A 20,048-nucleotide genomic window follows, 5' to 3' on the forward strand; every position below is an offset into this window, starting at 1 on the left:
CAAAGACATCTTTCTACTAGAAAGGCAGTTAGGTGGCCCAGTGAATATGGCACCAGGCCTGGAGTTAGGAAGACACAAATTTGCCTCAGTTCCCTCATCTATAAAATGAGGATAACACTGACATCTCAGGGTTGTTCCAAGGATCAAATGAGACAATTTGTAAAGCACTTAACAGCACAGTGCCTGGCATATAATAAGGGCTATATAAATGTATTCTGGCTGTTATGGACCATGGTCTCCTACAGCTCTGGACTCTACAATGGCACCCACCATCCTAGCAGAGGCCTACACACCTGAGGGGATCCACAAAAGAACTCCACAGCAGAAGAAATTCACTTGTAGCCAACTCTTTATCACCACACAAACTTTCTAAGCATGAACCCCCTTTCCCCTGCACATTAGATATACTTTTTTTAGGTTTTAAAAAATATTTTTAAAAATTTAAATTTACATATAAATTATATTTTTCATATTTTACCAAAATGCAAAAATATATTATACATATATGCATATATAATGTATGATTACAAAGTAAACCAATTGTAGTGAAATGCAGCTGTAATTTTTTTTTTTTAAGTTCATGGGCTACAAGTTAATAACTCCTGAACTCCAGGGCTTGTGAGTCCTTTCTAGCTTAGAGCTATGATGCTAAGACTTAGGGAAGTCACTTCCCTTTCCCGGGCCTCAGTTTCCTTCTTCTTACCATTATGAAAATATGGAGAAGAATATGTGCTGTGTAGCAGACCGATTTGCAAGTTTGGTAGAACCATCTCCCCAGATGAAAGAGAATTGTGCACTGTGCAATATATTTCCCTCCTATCCTCCAGAATGATTGGCCAACAAAATGATTCCATTGTAGAAGGGGTTTCTATCACCTCAGAAATTTCCCGGACAACAGAAACAATCCTCCTAAGACTAATCACAGAGAAATACATTTCAGCACAGTAATAAGTGTGACCTTTGGCACCTGAGGTGACCCCTCCCTGCCCCCACCCCCCTTGCTGGATACTGTTTGCTTTCTGTCAAGAGACGTCCAGTTTGGCTGTCTCCTCTAAGCAAGCCTAACAAGTTTTAGAAACTCCAATCTGAGCAGTCTTCCCTAATGCACTAATAAATTTCTTTTCTGCTCACTATAGTTACATACTTTTTTTGAGTCCCCCTCCCCCAGGCTAAGAGATATAATGGTTAAGATTCTCCCTGGACTCTCAAGGAACCCTGGCTGGGAAAATCTCACACCAGGGACCCTTCTTAAAATATTTTTTTTCCTTTTTTTAATTTTATATTTTAAGGAAATAATAAATTTCAAAGTTTAGTGGAAATGAAGATATTTTTTTTTTCCATCTAAGTTTGCAACGTCTCCTCTGGACTAGATATCTACTTCCTGGAGTTTCCTTTCAGCTCTAAATCTACGCCCCTATGACTCCAAAACTAGAACTCTCCCTCTCAACACACATTCACTTTCGCCATCTCTTCCCCTTTGCCCTAACATGAAAGGGCAAAAGCCTGTTTCTCAAAGCGCTATGAGATCCCCTGCAAGCCAAGCACCAACCTCATTTTTCAAAACTCTTGCAGGAGGCTCACTTGGAGAGATCTGGAAATGATGTGTTCGTTCATTACATTTACTCGTTCCAACTACAGGGCTTTTTCTTACAGATATATCAAGGTCCAGCAGCCCCATAGCCCTAAAGAGGCTGGTGAAAGCGCCATGGAATCGGTGCTCTTAAAAAAAAAAAAAAACCATATAATTCTGCATCCCGAAAGACATCCCCATCCTCACCCCCCCCCCACCCCCCCCCCCCCCCCCCCCCCGCCCCAGTCATACCTACCTTCCTGAGATGGAGACTGCTGGACACTGAGGGGCTCTAGGAGACTGTAAGGTGCCACCCACCTCCCCCCGGCTTCATGTTAAAATAATCTCATTTTTCATTTAGAGGAATCATTCGCTGAGATCGTACTACCATCTTGTTCCACCTGAACAGCTTTGGGCTGGAAGCCTCCACCATTCCAGCAAGGGCCCCGGGACAGTCTGAGCCCAGGAAGATTAGAAGGGAAGAAAAAAAAAAAGAGAGAGAGAGAGAAGGTGCGGGTCCCAGCGGGAGGAGACACCCCGCACTCGGCCCCGCTGGAATCTCCCTAACCCCCAGCTGCCAGTCCCGTGGGCTCCGCGGAAGATCTCCGCCCCGCGGCCCCACCCCCACTCCCGAGCAGGTGCCGGGCCCACGTGTCCAGGGCACACCTGAAGCCCGGGGCGTGCCGGGCCAATTGTTTTAGTACCTGCCCGGGGCTAGCCGGGTAGGGCGGTGCAGTGGGCAGCTCCCAAGGGCCTGCTTCTCGGGGCCAGTGCTCCTACCGTACTGGCCGCAGGGTCTGCGCAGAAGTGTCTCCAGCTGCCCCTGACGGCCCTCGCGCCCGGAATCCAGAACGTACCTGCCGGTACCTGATTCGAGCGCTGGCCTTACCCTGCACGTGGCTCCGGGACTGGGTGCGCGGCTCAGGGCGCAGAAATTGGAAAGGGCATGCGGGATGGCCCCTGCCTTAAAAATTCCAACTGCCAGCCCCAAGCCGTCCTCAACCTCAAGCCTTCACTAGGGGAGGGGATGAAGTAGGCACTTCCTCTCCCTAGGGGGTCTCAGCTTCCTCCCCTGTAAAATGGACACTAACTCTGGGTCGTTATAATAATGGGCGGGTGCTCAGAACCTAGGATCCCAATTTGTGTGTAAAAGGGACAGATTTGCAACAAAGGTTTGGAGGTGGAAGGCACATTCGCTTTTTTGTTCTTGCACTGGCTACTACTTCCTTTGCAGAGGAAATTGAGGGCTGCTGGAAACCTTCGAGATTTGTTATTTTGGACCCCCCCCCCCCATTTGAAACAAAAGAACCTGGTTCTGAGCGGGGAGGGTGGGGAGTGAGTGATTTACCTGATGGCCGTGCCTTACCTTGTTTATGTATTGGGGACAGTTATACTCCTTTTACTAACTGACTACAATAAAATCACATCATAATACCACCTAATCGTGCAACCCAGCTTCCATCTCTGCTGGAAAGGGGGCTGTGAGTTACATGGTTGCTGTGTTTTAAAGTTGCAAAAGTAATTAAATAGAAGAAAAAAATTACGTCTGATTCAACATTTGATGAAGTGGAGGAAGAAAACACAGCTTAAGTGGGATTTTTGACTTGAAAAAACCAAGAGCCTGTGTCTCTTCACACATACAACCAGACACAGAAAACGAAACCTGTTTAGCCATTTTGAGTGAAGTGTCCAGCCAGTTCAAACGACTTGTAGATTCAGGCAAGAGGTCAAATAAAATTAAGTCTATTGACAAGTATTTTTATTGAATTGTCCTTTATTTATAGTCAATTAAATGGCTCGGTCCTGGGTCGTCTGGAACTTCCCCTGGAAGTTACTTTTCTGTTTTATATGTACAGTTACAAAAATATATTGAGCAGAGAGGGAGATCAAGATGTGATAGAATGGTTTGACTACTTGGGGTGGATGGAATGAAAACCAAAAACAGAGAGATGCCCAACTACTTAATACTTTTTTGCATCTTCTCTTTCAAGGAGAATGTCCTTTACATTAGAAATGACAACCTAAAAGGGCTAACAGGGGGCTGATACTCAACAGAAGAAAGCACATAGTTGTCCTTGATTAATGCAAATCACCTGGCCTAGATGAACTGGGCCTATTGGATGCTTCAATCCCAATGGTCCCAGACAGATCTCAGACCCAACATGTTCTAAACAGAACTTACGTTTCTGTCCAAACCCCTCCTCCTTCTTCCAAATTTGCCAGTTCCCCCCCCCCACCCCACCCTTCAAACTGGTAAGCTGAGCTCCTTACTTTCCCAAACCTCTCCATGGACCATCATTTTCCACCCTCCTCTCCACTCACAAAGCTGCCACCTCTATTCAAGCTCTCATCACCATTCTCCTGTATTGTCCCAACAATTGGCTTCCCTACATCAAGTCTCTCCCTGCTGGAACACATCAGAAACAATGTTGCCGAGTGATTTCCCTGCAGTAAACAACTGAGCAAGTCACTTCTCAGTTAGAGCAACTCCAATGTCTCCCCACTGCCTCAGGGTAAAATGTCAACTTCTCTACTGAGCTTGTAAAGACATAATCAACCAGGCCTCAACCTATCTTCTCAGCTTCTTTAGCAATCATTCCCTTCCTACTCCAGGAAATCCAGCCAAACTTCACTTCTTTGGTTCTCATTTGCTGTGCTCTCTCCTGTTCCCTTGTCTTCACACAAGCATTCCCTGTTGACTAGAACGTATACCCTCCTCACTTCCGTGTCACACAATCACTCACTTCAAGATAGAAATATCACCTTTGACATAAAGCCTTTCTTGATCTTCCCAATTGCTAGTGACCTGTTTCCCTAACTACAATATTTTTGTTTGTATTTATTCTTTCCCTGACTACCTCATTTTATTTGCATTTATTATTTTTAATTTATTATTTTTTTACTTTTCAACACTCATTTTAATAAGATTTTGAGTTCCAAATTTTGCCCTTCCCCTCTCTACTCCCTAAGACAGCATGCAATCTGATACAGTATTTGCATTTATTCTATTTATGTCATTTTGCATAGACTTATATTTGTACCTATATCTACCTTAGAATGTGAGCTGCTGGGGCAGGTAGGTGGCACAGTGAATAGAGCACTGGCCCTGGAGTCAGGAGCACCTGAGTTCAAATCTAACCTCAGACACCTAACACTTACTAGCTGTGGGGCCTTGGGCAAGTCACATACCCCAATTGCCCCTCCAAAAAGCAAATAAAAAAAGAATGTGAGCTGCTTGAGGATAGGGGCTTTCATTTTGGTCACTATCTTCAATGCCTAATGCAGTGCTTGGCACATAGTAGGCCCTTCATACAAGCTTACTGACTTATTGGTTCATGCAGAGAACTACCAAATATGACTTCTAAGCCATAGTCAGTAGAAAGGAATCAGAAGATCCTTGAAAGTAGGAAAGTACTGGATGCCTCAAGAAGGGCAAATGTCCCAATTAAAAGGGAAAAAAAGAAAGGAAAGAGAAGAGGGTCTTTGGAATTATAGGCCAGTGAGCTTAATTTGGTTGTTGGCAACATTCTAGAGTGGACCATTGAAAGAGATGGTGAGTCAGTAGCTAGCAAAGGAAGCAGTGATGACAATGGCTTAATACGGCTTCAGCAAGGACAGGGCATGTCAGACCACCTTCATCTTACATTTCTTACAGGGTTCCTAAACTGGTAGATGAGGGGAATGTCATGGAAATATTAACTAGATTTTAGCTAAGTAGTTGATAAAGTCTCTCATACTATTCTTGGGGAAAATATGAAGAGTTGTACACTAGCCAATAATACAATGAGATGAATTTGGAGCTGGGTGAATGGCAGGATTCAAGGTGGCAGAAGGTCTCCAGTGGAGTACCTTAGGGCTCTGTATTTGAATCATTTTTATCAATGAGTTGGATAGAGGCATAGATGGACATTCTTCATATTTGCAGATGACACAAAACTAGGAGAGCCAACACAATATATCAGAGAGTCAGGATGCAAAAGGATTTTGATAGGTTGGTGCAGGGGTGGGGAACTGTAATGTAATGCCAAGCAGAGGCAACTTCCCAAGGTTCAGAATACCAGCATAGGTGCTCTCCATTTTATTCAGTAACAAACCCAGAACAGAGAAGATCAAAACATGACATCATTCAAAATACAGCATTTACTAAATGTGATTAATCTCCAAGGACTACCCCACCCCAGGACCTTCCAATCATTCAATCAATTACAAAGTCCCTGTTCTAAATACTACTCCACCCCTAGGCTGTACCTTCATTTAGTTCACCACAAAGCCCCTCTTTCTCAAATGGAGATTAGTTTCCAAACATAAGTAAACTACATTCATTTGTTCAACCACAGAACACAAAAAGGTCAAAAGTTCCCCACCCCTGGATCACAATTGAATCTACCCCAGAGTTACATCAAGTTTAAACACAGCACTTAATACCCAAATGGAGGTCTTTTCTTCATCTTGACACGAGGCAAGTTCTCAGCAATCTTAGTTCCTGGGGAGACAAGGCTTAGCAAAGCCACAAGATACATTGCCAGTCCCTTCATGAATTTATCCTCTGTCTGTAGAACAGTCCTAGAACCCCTGAACACATTAGCAAAGCCCTCTCCCAGGATTTCTGTAAACATACAACAAGAAAATCCTTCTTCAGGGCTTCTGAACCAACAGAAAGGCTCCCAGACCCCTGCAACAACAGCACTGTCCCTCACCAGTGGACAGTATTCACTCTCTGTCTGCAGGACAGTCTCAGGGCTTCTTAACCAAATGCCAGGTTCCAGGACTTCTTCAACAGGACAGTCTTTCACCAGTGGACAAATCTGGCAAAATAACATCAAAACTGACAGACAAAGTACCAGCAAAACAGCCATGTTTCCTCAGTCCTTGGCAGCTCAGGGGGCAGGTCTCAAAAGTCCAGGGCAATTCAAAGCGGCCACCAGCAATTCTCTTAGCCTCTCTCTCTCCACGAGGTGCTGCTTCCAAAAAAGATCTTCCGCCTCTCTCTAGTGTCTCTCCAAATCTACGTCACCAGCTCCTCCCAGTTCAGGACTTTCTTTTCACATCAACAAGCCCATCCCTCAGGTGGGATTAACAAGCTCTGGGTTTTAACACAATCAGTTTGAAAACCAAGCCAATACAGGGGAATCTTTAATTGCCATTACTATCACAGGAACCTGCAGCCTTGAGGACACATGTGGCTCATAACCTAATGAGGGAGATAACATGCAAATAGCTATTTACAAACTAGAAAGATAGATAGGATAGATGGATTGATAGACAGACAGATAGATAGATGGAAGGAGAGAGAGATCATATGATAAAACACAGATAATCTCAGAGAGAAGATGGTAAGATTAAGTAGGATGGGGAGAGGAATTGGTAGATTCCTCTTCATTGGAGGTCTTCAAGCAGAAACTGGAGGGCCATTTGTTTTATATGTTATAAACAAGAATTCTTTTAGTAATGGGTTGGACTAAATAACCCCCGAGGTTCCTTCTAAATCTAAAATTCTGTGATTCTGTGATGTTGTTTCCCACCCCCCCAAAGGAATGTAAGCTCCTTGAGGGCAGAGACTATTCTGTTTTTGTCTTTGTGTCCCCAGTGTCTAGCTAAATGTTTGGGACATCTTAAGCACTTAGTAAATATTTGTTTGCTAAATCAATGCATGAACTGTTAGACTGTTTAGATGTGTAGACACAGAGAAAATAAGATGACGTGCTAAGAATTTCTCATGGAAAGCAAATATACAAAGAGATAGAAGAAGCAATTGGAGCCTTCAGTTTCAGACAGCATAGACCAGGGTAAGGAGCACTGGACAAGGTTTCAAATCCCAGCTCTGTTGTTTACTAGTTATGTGACCCTGGGCTATTCACCAAGGGCCTCAGTTTCTGTAAGATGAGAGAGTTGGACTACATGACCTCTAACGTCCCTTCCAGTTCTAAATTTATTATGTGATAATATATGCTAATTCCATACAATAATAAAGCCTGAGCAAAAGCTAGAAATTGAACAATAGAGCCCAAGAAGGCATTGAGATTTAGGGTTGCATTCTGGCCCAAATGAAATTGTTCTTTGAATAAATGATGACATCAAGACTGCAAAAAGTCCTAAGTCCAGCCTACAAACCTCTCAGAAATGTGTGTGCATATATACCTACAGATACCTCTTTTACTATATATGTGTGCATTTATTCCTGCATGTGAATTTTTCAAAGATGCCTCTAAAAAATAAAACCAGCTACTGGGCTGTCAGCTGAAGTAGAATTATTCGAGCACATTTGAGAAGTTCAGTAATCATTTGTTATTTCTGGTTTTCTGTCCATTACTCCACCACTTACCATCTTAAGTGCCTGATGACCTTTCTCCTGATTTATAAACATACAACAGAAGACAAATGAACCGACATTTTGGGCTAGCTGACCTTTCTTGTATTTCTAGGGGCTCAAACTCTCATTTGTTTTCCTTCTACAAGTATATAAATCAAACTAAAGTAGGTTATACAATGAAGAGTTAACTCTGGTCGTGACACATATTTATGCCTTCCTTGAGGTGAAGTCTACATGAGGGTCATCCTTGCTTGTTTGATGGACTGAGGAGTGATCACTAGGTAAAGGGTTTAGGGTCCCCAGAGAGAGGTGATTTTAACCTTTAATGATAAAGAACTTCAGCCTCCCAAGTGCAAAGCAGCCATGCTACCCTTCACTCTAAGCCTTGTAGCCTGTCCAAGCAGAATGTGCTCTCCCTTAGCTAGGGATGCTTCAGTGGAGGTGGAAGTCAGACCCATCTGTTGTTGTGACAGTGGGCTTCATCCACTCCTAACAAGAATAAATCAAGCTTCAGCTCACACACAGAGAACCATAAGATGTAAGAACCAGAAGGGAACTCAAAGGCCATCCTTAGCCTCTCTTTATACTCTTTGTTTTACAGAGGTAAAAATGACTTGCCCTAGGTCATACATGACATTCTAGATCTAAAACTAGAAGAGATCTAGATCTAGAACTCATAGGTCATCTAATCCAATCCAATCATTTTACAGATGAGTAAATTGAGACCTGAATAGGTGAAGCAACTTACCCAAAGTCACAAATAAGGTCCCAGATCTAAAGCTAGCAGAGAGCTCAGAAACCATCTATCCTAACCTCATCATATTACAGAGGAGAAAGATGGGATGAAGAAAAGAGAAGAGACTTGCCCAAGGTCCTATAACTAGGAAGCAGCAAAGCTTTCAAGTCCAAGTAAGAAGGTTTCTCACTCTAAAACTCTTTGCTGCTTTTCCCAACATTACCAGTGGTCACTTACCAGCTAAATATCGTACTCTCTTCATAGACTTTATTCTTTTTTTACCTTTCTGAGGCTTTTCATCCCTACCAACCAACCCTTCCTCCTAGATATTCTCCCCTCCTGGCTTCCATGACATGATTCTATACTGGTTCTCCTCCTGCCTATTGGACCTGTCCTTTCTAGTCTCCTTTGCTGGATCACCATTCATCTCCTCCCCATTAGTGTGGCAGTACCCAAAGGCTTTTTACTGGGCTGTCTTCTCTTCTCTCTCTTCAATCAAAGACCCAAAAAAGGAAAACACATAACCATCAGTGCCCACTAGGACCTCCAAGTGTCGTACTGGTCTCACAATGAGCCACAGAAGTCTAGGGTCTAGACTTGGTCCTGAGTACTTTCAATGTTTTAATAACTGATATATATTAGAATAATATGGAATATTAGGGAATAGGCATCTGAAGAATAGAGAGACCCAAAATTAAATGTTGGTTTTCTCCATTTACTCTCAAAATCAAAAATGGAATCCCAGGCATCTTACTATTGGGATAGGAGATTCCAAGTAACACTGTATAGGGTGGGCTGAACGCTCAGTGCTTTCTATGGTTCTCAGCAAGTTAGTTACCGTCTGGTCCTAGGATCCACTTCTCTCTGTGACATTAATATTGCCCAGGCATATATGGATTTGAAGACTGATTCAATGAGAGTTCAGTTCTCAAGTGTCTCCTCTCCAACACCACCCTCCCTATCTAATTTGATATGTTCAGATTTAGAAACATCTTCACTCCAAATGTTCATATGGAAAATTTGTGCCTGACCTATGGTAGAACATTCTGAGCTAGGATGGATCTTATCAGCCACAGTTGGACACATTGAACCCTTCAAGAATGACAAACCACAACCAACCAACCAGCCAACATAACGATGTAAAACTTGACTTCTCCACAGATGCCAATAGTCATTCTTGGATTCTGCATGCAGTGAATTTTGCTGTCAGCATAATAATCAACAAGCAAAAAAAAATAACTAGTATGCAATGTATAATAGAACAATATAACATCTATCAAGCATCAGGCAGATTCCTGTTGTCTCGAATTCCAGAGGTCACTCCCTCAAAAGTACAGAAGCTGGACTTTTCCATGGGTTCTGGCAAATGCATGGTTTGTGTTGGTTTACTTCCCCACTGCCATTCTAGCATGGTACAGCAGAAAGAACACTGGGCTGTTCTTTAGAGTTTAGAGTCAGAGGACCCACAATCAAATCCTTCCTCTGCCACTTCCTATTTGTGTGACCTTGGGCAACTCATTTCCCCTCCTGGGTCTTCAGTTTCTCCTATCTATAAAAGAAAGGAGTTGAACCACAGAGGCCATAGAGATCTACTTCTGGATCTCTGATTTTATGAATGACCTGGGATGAGTTATTTCATGTCCCTGGATTTGAATATTCCCCATCTATACAATGAGAAGTTTGCACTAGATGGCCTCTGAGATCCTACTTCTAAATCTCTGATCCTCTAGGTGACCTTAGGCAAGTAATTTCATTTCTCCAGGTCTTAGCATAGTTCAATTCTCCACAAAACAAGAGGATTGGTCTCTATAACCTCGAAGTTCCCTTCCATTTCTAATTCTGAGATCTTGTTACCCTCTGAGCTGATGATGGAATGTCTTTTTTGTGCCTATCTCTTCCATGCTTTCTCCTCCAAAGTTCTCACAGTTCTAGGCAGCATAAGAGAAGGAGGGAGCTGTAGACAGAAGGGTATTACTCTTTTTCTCTTTAAAATAAGTCTTACTGGTTTTTTTAATTTATATCATAAATTGTTTCTGACTTGGTAACACTCTCATCCCCACACATAACTGAACCTTCCTTTCTTAAAATGATAAACAATCGAGTAAAATTACTGGCCAAGTGATCTTATAGGACAATATCTGCAACATATTATCTGAGCCTTTCCCCACCTGCCAGTGGAGGGAGATATGTTTTATGATCAGATCTCTGAGAGCATTATTGATTTTCTCAATTACTCAGAGTTTGACTACTTTTAGTGATCTTTCTCTGATTTCTAGTTTTTCAAGTTCCAGACTTTTGGGCCACACAGTTGTCACTACCCAGAACAACCAAAGGGTGCTATGCTTAATGGACTCTATGAAGTAAGAGAACTCATGATTAAGAGTAAGATCGCCTGACCGATTACGACAAACGGAAATGTTTCATTTAAAATAATGGTGAGCACATTTTGCTGTGGCAAAAAGGCACTAATTGCATCCTGTTATCACATAATGGCATAATTCACTTACGCCCCAGTCATAGCTAAGTCTTTGAAATGCTTCCAAGTAGCTGAGCAAGGGCTTGCTGGAATACGCTTTTAAACAACAACATGAAAAATGTGTGTGCAGCTCATTTTCATCTTCATTAATAGCTTTAATGATTAAGACAAGATTCCATGCATAGAACAAATCCTATAAAATTACTGGAATTCTTCGTTTGGAAAGAAACTAAGCGTTCCCTCCCAAGTGTGTTTTTGCAGGAGTGCGGACAGTTGCAGCTATCATATTTGTACTCATTACAAAGAAAATGGAAAACATTTCCTTCCCAAAAGCACATGCAACTTTTAATGGCAAACCTCGCCTCCTAAGTCATTTCTCTTATGAAGCAACAGCAGCCTGGGATGAGCCCACAGATGACAAAGCATCTCTCAGGTTCCATTGAACCTGATTAAAGGAGAGCACGGTCTGTCCTTATGCAATCCCAGTGGCCTTATTGGCGCTAATGCCACAGCTGTTTTGTCACCACAGCTGGTCACATGACCACCTTGCACTCTGGTGAACATATCTGAGAAGTGAATTAATGAGGTGATCCACAACAAACACTTACTTGGTCCCCTTTGGCTGATATTTCGGGCTTTACGTCATTTATCCTTCATTGTTAATTAAATGACAGCAAGCAGCAGGCACTTTCTCCACCACTGGGCATTCAGCAATGGAGCTGGATAATGTGATGGATAAATGTGTTTTTTGTGTAAATGTTCAAAGATGAAGTGATGAACCTTAAGTGTGTGATGATAGCTTAAATGAGAGCACAGGCATTTCTGAAGACCCAAGCTCATTAGAGTCAGCAACAGTTTAACAAGGGTATGTTCTTAATGGAACCCATTATGCAGTTCTAGCATAGAAGTGTTTTTGTTAATCCTGGGTTTATGAACCAATGGATCCCTATTGAAGCAAAATGCTAACAACAAAACACAGCCCCAGACTGAATAATTGTGCATCTGGAAGAGAGGAATGAAGAGGAAGAAGAAAAGAGGAGGAGGAGAGAGGAGAAGAAAGAATAGGAGGAGGAAGAATTGGAGGGGAAGAAGGGAAGGAAGAGGAAGAAGAAAAAAGGAGGAGAGAGGAGAAGAAAGAGGAGGAGGAGGAAGAATTGGAGGGGAAGAAGAGGAAGAAAATGATGGTGTGAAAGACAAGAAGAGATGAGGAGGAGGAGGAGGAGGAAGAAAAGAGAAGGAGGCATTCTAAAACAGGCCTCTATTCTTATTATATAGCAAGAGTCTGCTACAGGGTGGGCTTTCTGTGTACCTTTATAAGCGACTCTAAGCTCTGGCCCTGATTTTGCACTTACTTGCTCTCAGTGTGCATAAATGTTTCTTTTTTAATGGACATCTAATTAAGGAGTAACGATAACAACCCAAGAGGGTATTTCTTGTAGATTAATGACTGACCAGGGGAGTTGATAATTTTAGGTTAATTCTCTACTTGAAAGTTGTTTTGGTTTTAAGTTACAGCACATTGAAATGTCCTTTCCCTGCTTTTCCCCCACTCTTATTTTTCTTGTGGGAAAACCCTAGCATGGCTTTCTTTCCTTTTCAGGTACAGCAGTATCAGCTGCATCCTTTAGCCCACTCATTATACCCAGCCACCTCTGGGAAAGCATCCACCACACACAAGGACTCTCGGAGGGGCCACCGCAGATATGCAAACAGGCTAAATAAGGCAAAAAAAGAATTAAGCCCATCATTGAGGAAAATATTACAAACTGCCCGATCTGGGATAGGGAAGAATGGGGTGTCTTCCTACTCCCTAGGGCCAGCTACCCCTGGAGTGGGCCCTGGTACCTTTAGTAGGAAGAATGAAAAGATCACAGACTAGAGGATTTGGGGACATGGGGTGTGTGCCTTTGATGTCTGAGAGTGAAAGCGGTCAAAGTGGTGGTCAACAGAGAGCAGAAAGCTCGGCTGGCAGTATGAGGCTTGCTTGGACCTAGCCTTTAAAAGCCAAGCTTTTTGCTGGACCAACTTAATAGACGCAGAATAACAGACTTAGATAGAGAAGGGACCATAAAAGGCCATTTAGTTCAATTCCCATCATTTTATATGTGAGGAAACTGAGGCCCACAGAGGTGACTTACTCAAGGTCACACACAGGATCAAGAGCTGGGAAGGACCTCCAAGTCCAAAGAGTCCAACCCCTTTATTTTACACAAGAGAAACCTGAGTCCCAGGGAGAGAAGTAATTAGCCCATGATGCATACCTAGCAAGACATAGATCTTAAACTACAAACTTAGCATTCTTCCCAGCGGTCCCTACTGCCTCCCTATGTCATAAGAGAGATGATAAGTCAGAGCAGATACTCTGTCTAATAATAAAGATTGTACAGCTAACTGGATGCTCTCTTAGCCTGCATTACCTGGGAATCTGAGGGCAGCATGTACAAGAGGGCAAGGAACCTCAACAGAAGTAATGTCTGACATCTCCATCAGGTACCTTTCAGGGAAGCAAAGCCTGTGGCAAAGAGGCCAGCCATATCCACAAATTGCAGACCAGCTGCTGCCTACAAGGCAGGCAATGCAGGCTAGATGAAACAGCCTGGATTAACAAGGGTATGTTCTTAATGGAACCCATTATGCAGTTGTAGCATAGAAGTGATTTTGTTAATCTTGGGTTTATGAACCAGTGGATCCCTATTGAAGCAAAATACTAACAACAAAACATGGCCCCAGAATGAATGTTTGTGCTTCTGGGAGAGAGAGAGAGAGAGAGAGAGAGAGAGAGAGAGAGAGAGAGAGAGACAGAGACAGAGAGACAGAGAGACAGAGAGAGACAGAGAGACAGAGACAGAGAGACAGAGACAGAGACAGAGAGACAGAGACAGAGAGAGAGAGACAGAGACAGAGAGACAGAGAGAGAGAGAGACAGAGAGAGAGAGACAGAGACAGAGAGAGACAGAGACAGAGAGAGAGACACAGAGAGAGAGAGACAGAGAGACAGAGACAGAGAGACAGAGAGAGACAGAGACAGAGAGACAGAGAGAGAGGAGAGAGAGAGAAAGAGAGAAAGAGAAAGAAGAGGGAGGGAGGAAGAGATAGGATGTTTGTGCTATACAAGTCAAACCTCTACAGCCACCTCCTCTTAGATTTGCCTTCTCAATGAGAATTTGGAGCTCAAAAAAATTTTTAAAAGAAGTTTAAAAAATGTTTTCCCATTTAATTGGGGACAAATAAAATTTTTTGTTGTTGGTTTTTTGTTGTAGGGGAGAGGAGAGATACTTGGGGTTAAGTGACTTGCCCAAGGTCACACAGCTAGTGTTAAGTGTCTGAGGTTGGATTTGAACTCTGGTCCTCCTGACTCCAGGGCTGGTGCTCTATTCACTGCACCACCTAACTGCTCCAACAAATTTTTTTTAAAAAAGAACATAAAATCCTTGAGGGCAGGAACTCTCTAGTTTTCTATTTGTATCCCCAGAACTTGGCACAGTGTTTTGTATATAGCAAGCAATTAATAAATACTTTCCATTTATTCATTTGTTCTTTTGTTCGTTCATTTGTTCATTCATTCATTCATTTATCCATCCATCCACACCTTCATCTCAGTCATTTGAAATTTGATAAGCAATTTTGTAGGAGATCATTGTCCCCCGCCCTGAAATCTTCAGGCTAGTAGGTGTGAGGAACTTGTGTTTGGGAAGCTACAAAAGAGCATTAGAGATCACCAGTCCAATTCTCTTATTTTACAGATGGGGAAACTAAGTAATATGTTAGAGACAACAAACACTCACCAAAGGTCATAAAATTACTATAAAGCAGAGCCTGGATTTCAACTTCCATCCACTGACTAAATTGAGAGTTTCTTCCATTTCCAAACCTATCATATATTGTTTTACATTCACCCTCCCAGAACCTGGCCCCACATCAATTCAATTTCATTTGTTTATTGCAAATAATCCAATTCCCACTGATTCAGTACTTACTCTGGGAAGAGCATACTGTGCTGGCCACTGGAATAGATAGAAAGAGTGAACCCAACATGTAATATGTTTATAATACATGTATAAAGAATGGTAAGGCAAAAAACATGTTGTGACCATAAAGGCACTAGAAACAAAGCATCAGAAGTCCCTGGAAAGAAAGAACATTGTCAGCTAGAGGGGGCTTTTGATCTGGGGCTTCAGGATAGGAAGGATTTGGATAGGTAGAGAAGGAAGAATATATCATGTGTAGAGTAGGACATACACGGAAGAACAAAGGGGACAAAGGTCTGAACTTATATAAGTGACTGTGAGTAGTCCAGTTGTGCTGAATTACTGGGAAATAGGAAAAGCAGAGTGGGAAGTCGAGTCAGCCAAGGCTAGGAAGGTTGGCTATTACCAGACTGGGAAGGCCTTTGAATGCTAAGCTAAAAAGTCAAGGGTTACAAATGTTATTAGCTGTCAAGTTCCTTCAAGATGGAATTTTACAGATGCAGTGAGCAGGTCTGTAATTTGGTAACCATGCCCAGTTAGAACAAGAGCTCACCTTGGGAGGTATTTATGAACCTGCCGTGCCTGCTGCGTATTCTATGTGCAATGCCCTTGAATTCAAAATACCAAGCCTATACTTTGTTTATGAGGATTTTAATAGCTGTTTTCAATGGCCCCAATTCTCTCAGCTTTAGCAGTAGGACCCGGCAGGAATTAGGTTTGCCTATTGACTGGTATTCAGCAATTAGAGATGCCGCTTATCTCTCTGTAGATTTGGGGAGCAAAACCTCTCTGAAGGACATGTTAAAATGTTGGCCACCAAATCTTATTTCAAGAAATACGGAGGTCAAAGGCATAAACACAGTGGGAAAACACAGAGATAGTTAACCAACAGGGAACCCCATAAAGACCAGCCACTTTATGCAAATACTGTCTATGTAGTCAGGAAAACAAAACATACTGATCCAATAAGTAACCCAGACCAATCTAATCTATCATCAGACACAAAGGAAACTGACATAGCGTCATTTGCTGCATATCTAACTGTATCTTCCAGCCAGATAATTCATGACCTGAAATGGGCCAAACCTGGAAAAATGGAAAATTGGCATTCCCATTGCCTAACATAACCAAGGGCGGCCTCAATACATTACATGTTCTGTAGTCCAAGACAGAATGAGGACAGGGCAAATGACAGACACTTTGTATCAAGGACAGGTCAAGCTAATGGAAGTTTCTTTCTTTTTAAAAAAATATTCCTCTTTCTTTGTATTCTCCTCAGAATGTTACTACTCAAAAACATCACAGTATCACGGGGGTGGGCTAAGTCATTTTAAATTTTTTGAGATTCTGCTTCTCCTTTTATAAAATGGGGACAATATTACTTGGGCCAGCTATCTCACAGGGTGGTTGTGGTAAAAGCACCTTGAAAAATTTCAAGTGTTACACAAATGGATATTGGTGAGTTCCTAACTGCTGAGCTAGACAGGTAATTATTATTACCAATAATCTTAGTGCAGCTTTAAGCTTTAATAGCTATTTCAGGTTTAATAGTCTAAAAGCATACTAAGACTTTTGGGACACACTGTATACATACATACATACATACACATATACATATGCATGTGTGTAAAATGCACACATATTTACACATATAAGTTTTATATACTTGATATTATATACACACATATAATACCAAGCTTTAATAGCTTAAAACTACACTAAGACTTTGGGGACATCTTGTCTGCATTCATGATACTTACACACACACGTCTAAATCTACCTGTATACATAAAATGCACTTGTATAAACCTACATGCACATGCATATAGACACGTGTATATATATATATATATACACATATGTGTGTACATACATAGGTAACTTTATGATTGACTTTATACAACTTCTTTGTTCTGATCTTGCCAACACTCTCCAAAGTAGCCTCTAAAAGTACAAATTTTACAGATGAGGAAACTAAGGCTAAGGGAAGCACAAGTACCAGAGATGGAATTTAAACCCTTGTCTCTTCTGAATTGGGATCCAGTCCTCTTTCCACTTTAGCCTGCTGCTTGGTGTAACAATACTGAATGTGAAACGTTGGGATAAGTTTGAGATATTTAAAGCCTTCGGGTAGCAGGCACGTGAAGGAGCTTTTATTCCCCCAGTCCTTGAAGAGGGAAGTGGGTACATACATCGATCAAATGAGAGTACAGATGACACTTCCCAGAATACTCTGGGCCATAAGTTAATGAGAGAATGCACACAAAACAACCACTGATGGGAAGAGACCAAGGGAGAGAAGAATCATCAATCCAGAAAAGAAAAAAAAAATGACCATAAGCATCCAAGAGTGAAAAGTGCAGCTAGGCATCTCTGTAGCTAGAGCTCTGGGCCTGAAGTCAGGAAGACCTGAATTAAAATTTGGCCTCAGACTCTTACTAGCTGTGTGACCCTGGGCAAGTCACTTCACCTTGTTTGCCTCAGTTTCCTCACTTGTAAAATGAGCTGGAGAAGGAAATGTCAAACCACTCCAGTATCTTTGCTAAGGACATTCCAAATGGGATCACAAAGAGTCAGATTCAGAAAATGACTCAACAACAAAAGAATGAAAAGGCCTCTCTTAGAGAGATGTTGGTTTGCTATAGGTGAGCTGGCAAAGGCAGCAGCAGAAGCATTGTTAGAAACAGTGTATTTGCCATATCCTCCAGCTTATTTTACAGATGAGGAAACTGAGGGAAATAGGGTTAAATGAATTGGCTAGCGTCACACAGTTAGTGTCTGAGGCCGCATTTGAATGCAGGTCTTCCTGACTCCTGGCCCAGAGCTCTATCTACTGTGCCCCATGTATGTGTATGTGTATGTATGTGTGTGTACATGTGTGTATGCATATATGTGTGTTAAAATGGTTCTTATATCTTTCCAAATCAATAAATCTATACATTTAAGGAAATCTTCCCATTTCTTATTTTATTGGTGAGAAAAGAACATTATAAAGAGCTAAGATATTACTTCAATGACACCATTTCCCATTTAATTGTAGCTGACAAGTCATATGTGACCTTCAAGTTGAAAGAGGACCCACATAACTGCAAAGCATGCATTTTCCCTTCGTGCAGCATGACACCGAAGTTATGACCATAGGAAATATTTGAATTTATGAGCAGGGAATTAAAGATGACCTTGGAGTTGTCTTTAACTCTTTCTTCTCCCTCCCCTAGCCCTTCCCCCATCTTATTGGTTTCTAAGTGCTATCATTCCACAAAATCTCTCATAGCAGTCTGAACTTTCTCCTACCTTCATGAAAAAATTGAGTACCTGAGTATCACCCTATCAGATCAACAGAACTTGCTTAGATGGATCTGTGATCTCATCCATGCAGGTACACTGGCCTTGACTCAGTTTCCACTTCCCTCCACATCTTCTCATTCATTTCTTTCTATCAATCTTCCTTAAAGAATCTACCCAAACACTGGAAGCCTTCCTCTGCTTTTTAAAATTTGTTTTAACGGGTACCAACAAAGTAATCCCTCTAGGTATATATGAAGAATGAATTAATGAAAAACATTTATTAATCACTTATAATCTTCCAAGTATTGTGCTAATCCTGGAGATAAGAATCCAAAAGCAAAGGTAGTTATTGTGCCCAAGGAGTTAGCGATACTCCAACAGAGAAGAAAGCACACAAAATGAAGGGATAACCAGAGATCAGTACTTTAGGCCTGAAAGGCAGAGGGGCAGTGAGTGGGATCTTCTTGTTGTTCAGTCGTGTCCAATTCTTTGTGACCCCATTTGGGGTTTTCTTGGCAAAGATCCTAGAGTGGTTTACCATTTCCCTTCCAGCTCATTTTACAGATTAGGAAACTGAGGCAAACAGGGTTAAGTGACTTGCCCAAGGTCACACAGTGTTTGTGGTAGATTGGAACTCAAAATGATGAGTACCATTATTATTCCTATTTTACATAGGAGAAAAAACCCTGAGACTTAAAGAGATTTAAAGACTGGCTCAGGCTCACACAGTTAGTAAGTATCAGACACAGGATTCGAACCCAAGTCTTCCTGATGTCAAGTCCAGCATTTTATGCATTTATAATAAACATTTATTAAGCACCTACTATGTGCCAGACAATATGCCAAAGATACAGAAAGAAAGACAGAAAGAAAGGAGGAAGGAAGGAAGGAAGACAGCCCCTGTCTTCAAGGAGTTTACAATCTAATGGGAGAAGATAGCACATTAAAGAAAGCTGAAAAGTGGAGGGGTGTGCATTATGATGACGATAAAGTCAAAAGCAAGTATATCACTAGCGTGAAGTTAAGGACTGGCTGTTCCATTTCGCATTTGTGCAATTATGGCTTCCATGTTGACGTCTAACTAAATCTATAATTTGTCTCCAATTTGGACATGATCCACAATCGTATGGCAGCACAGGGAGAATACTGGTGTTAAAGGCTTGTCTTTTTGCCCTAAAGACTGACTTAGGCTCATTGAAAGCATTATACATTTTCCTAAATGCAATCCAGACCATTTTTTCCTCCTCTTTTACTCTGAGTCTAGATCACTGTACATATTTAATACCCATTTTACACATATACTTACATACACACACAGAGGAACTAACACAATAACCCATCAAGCTATATATTATAATCTGGGGAATAGGTTTTCATCCAATTTGTTTTTCCACTGTAGATGGTTGAAGTAATATCTTTCAAACAGTAACAATGGATTCTGCACTAACAAATATCATAGGGGAGCCTATGCCTCCCTGTGAAGACAACTGCGTTCATTATCATGTTTCTGTCTTTTGAATCTTATAATTTTTTTTTTTATTTCATAGATGCAGACATCGTACCATTCCATAGTCTGTGAACAGTTTAGTGGAACTTGTTTTCAAAGCCATTCTAAAATAATAACAATAATAAGTCTCATTTGGCAATGTAGTGAGTATTTTCAGGGTTGCAAAGTGCTTACCTCACAATAGCCCTGTGGG

At 41.6% G+C, this 20,048-nt stretch overlaps 1 pseudogene; it reads right to left on the reverse strand.

Annotated features, from left to right (window-relative positions):
- LOC138150562 (AP-1 complex subunit sigma-1A-like) overlaps positions 1-3,859 on the reverse strand; it is a 33,065-nt pseudogene extending 29,206 nt beyond the window's left edge.
- Positions 3,860-20,048: the final 16,189 nt, after the last annotated feature.

This window comes from Petaurus breviceps, unplaced genomic scaffold (assembly GCF_028583685.1).
Source record: "Petaurus breviceps papuanus isolate PSGF00001 unplaced genomic scaffold, PetGlider_PUasm1.0 90881, whole genome shotgun sequence".
Taxonomy (NCBI): Eukaryota; Metazoa; Chordata; class Mammalia; order Diprotodontia; family Petauridae; genus Petaurus; species Petaurus breviceps.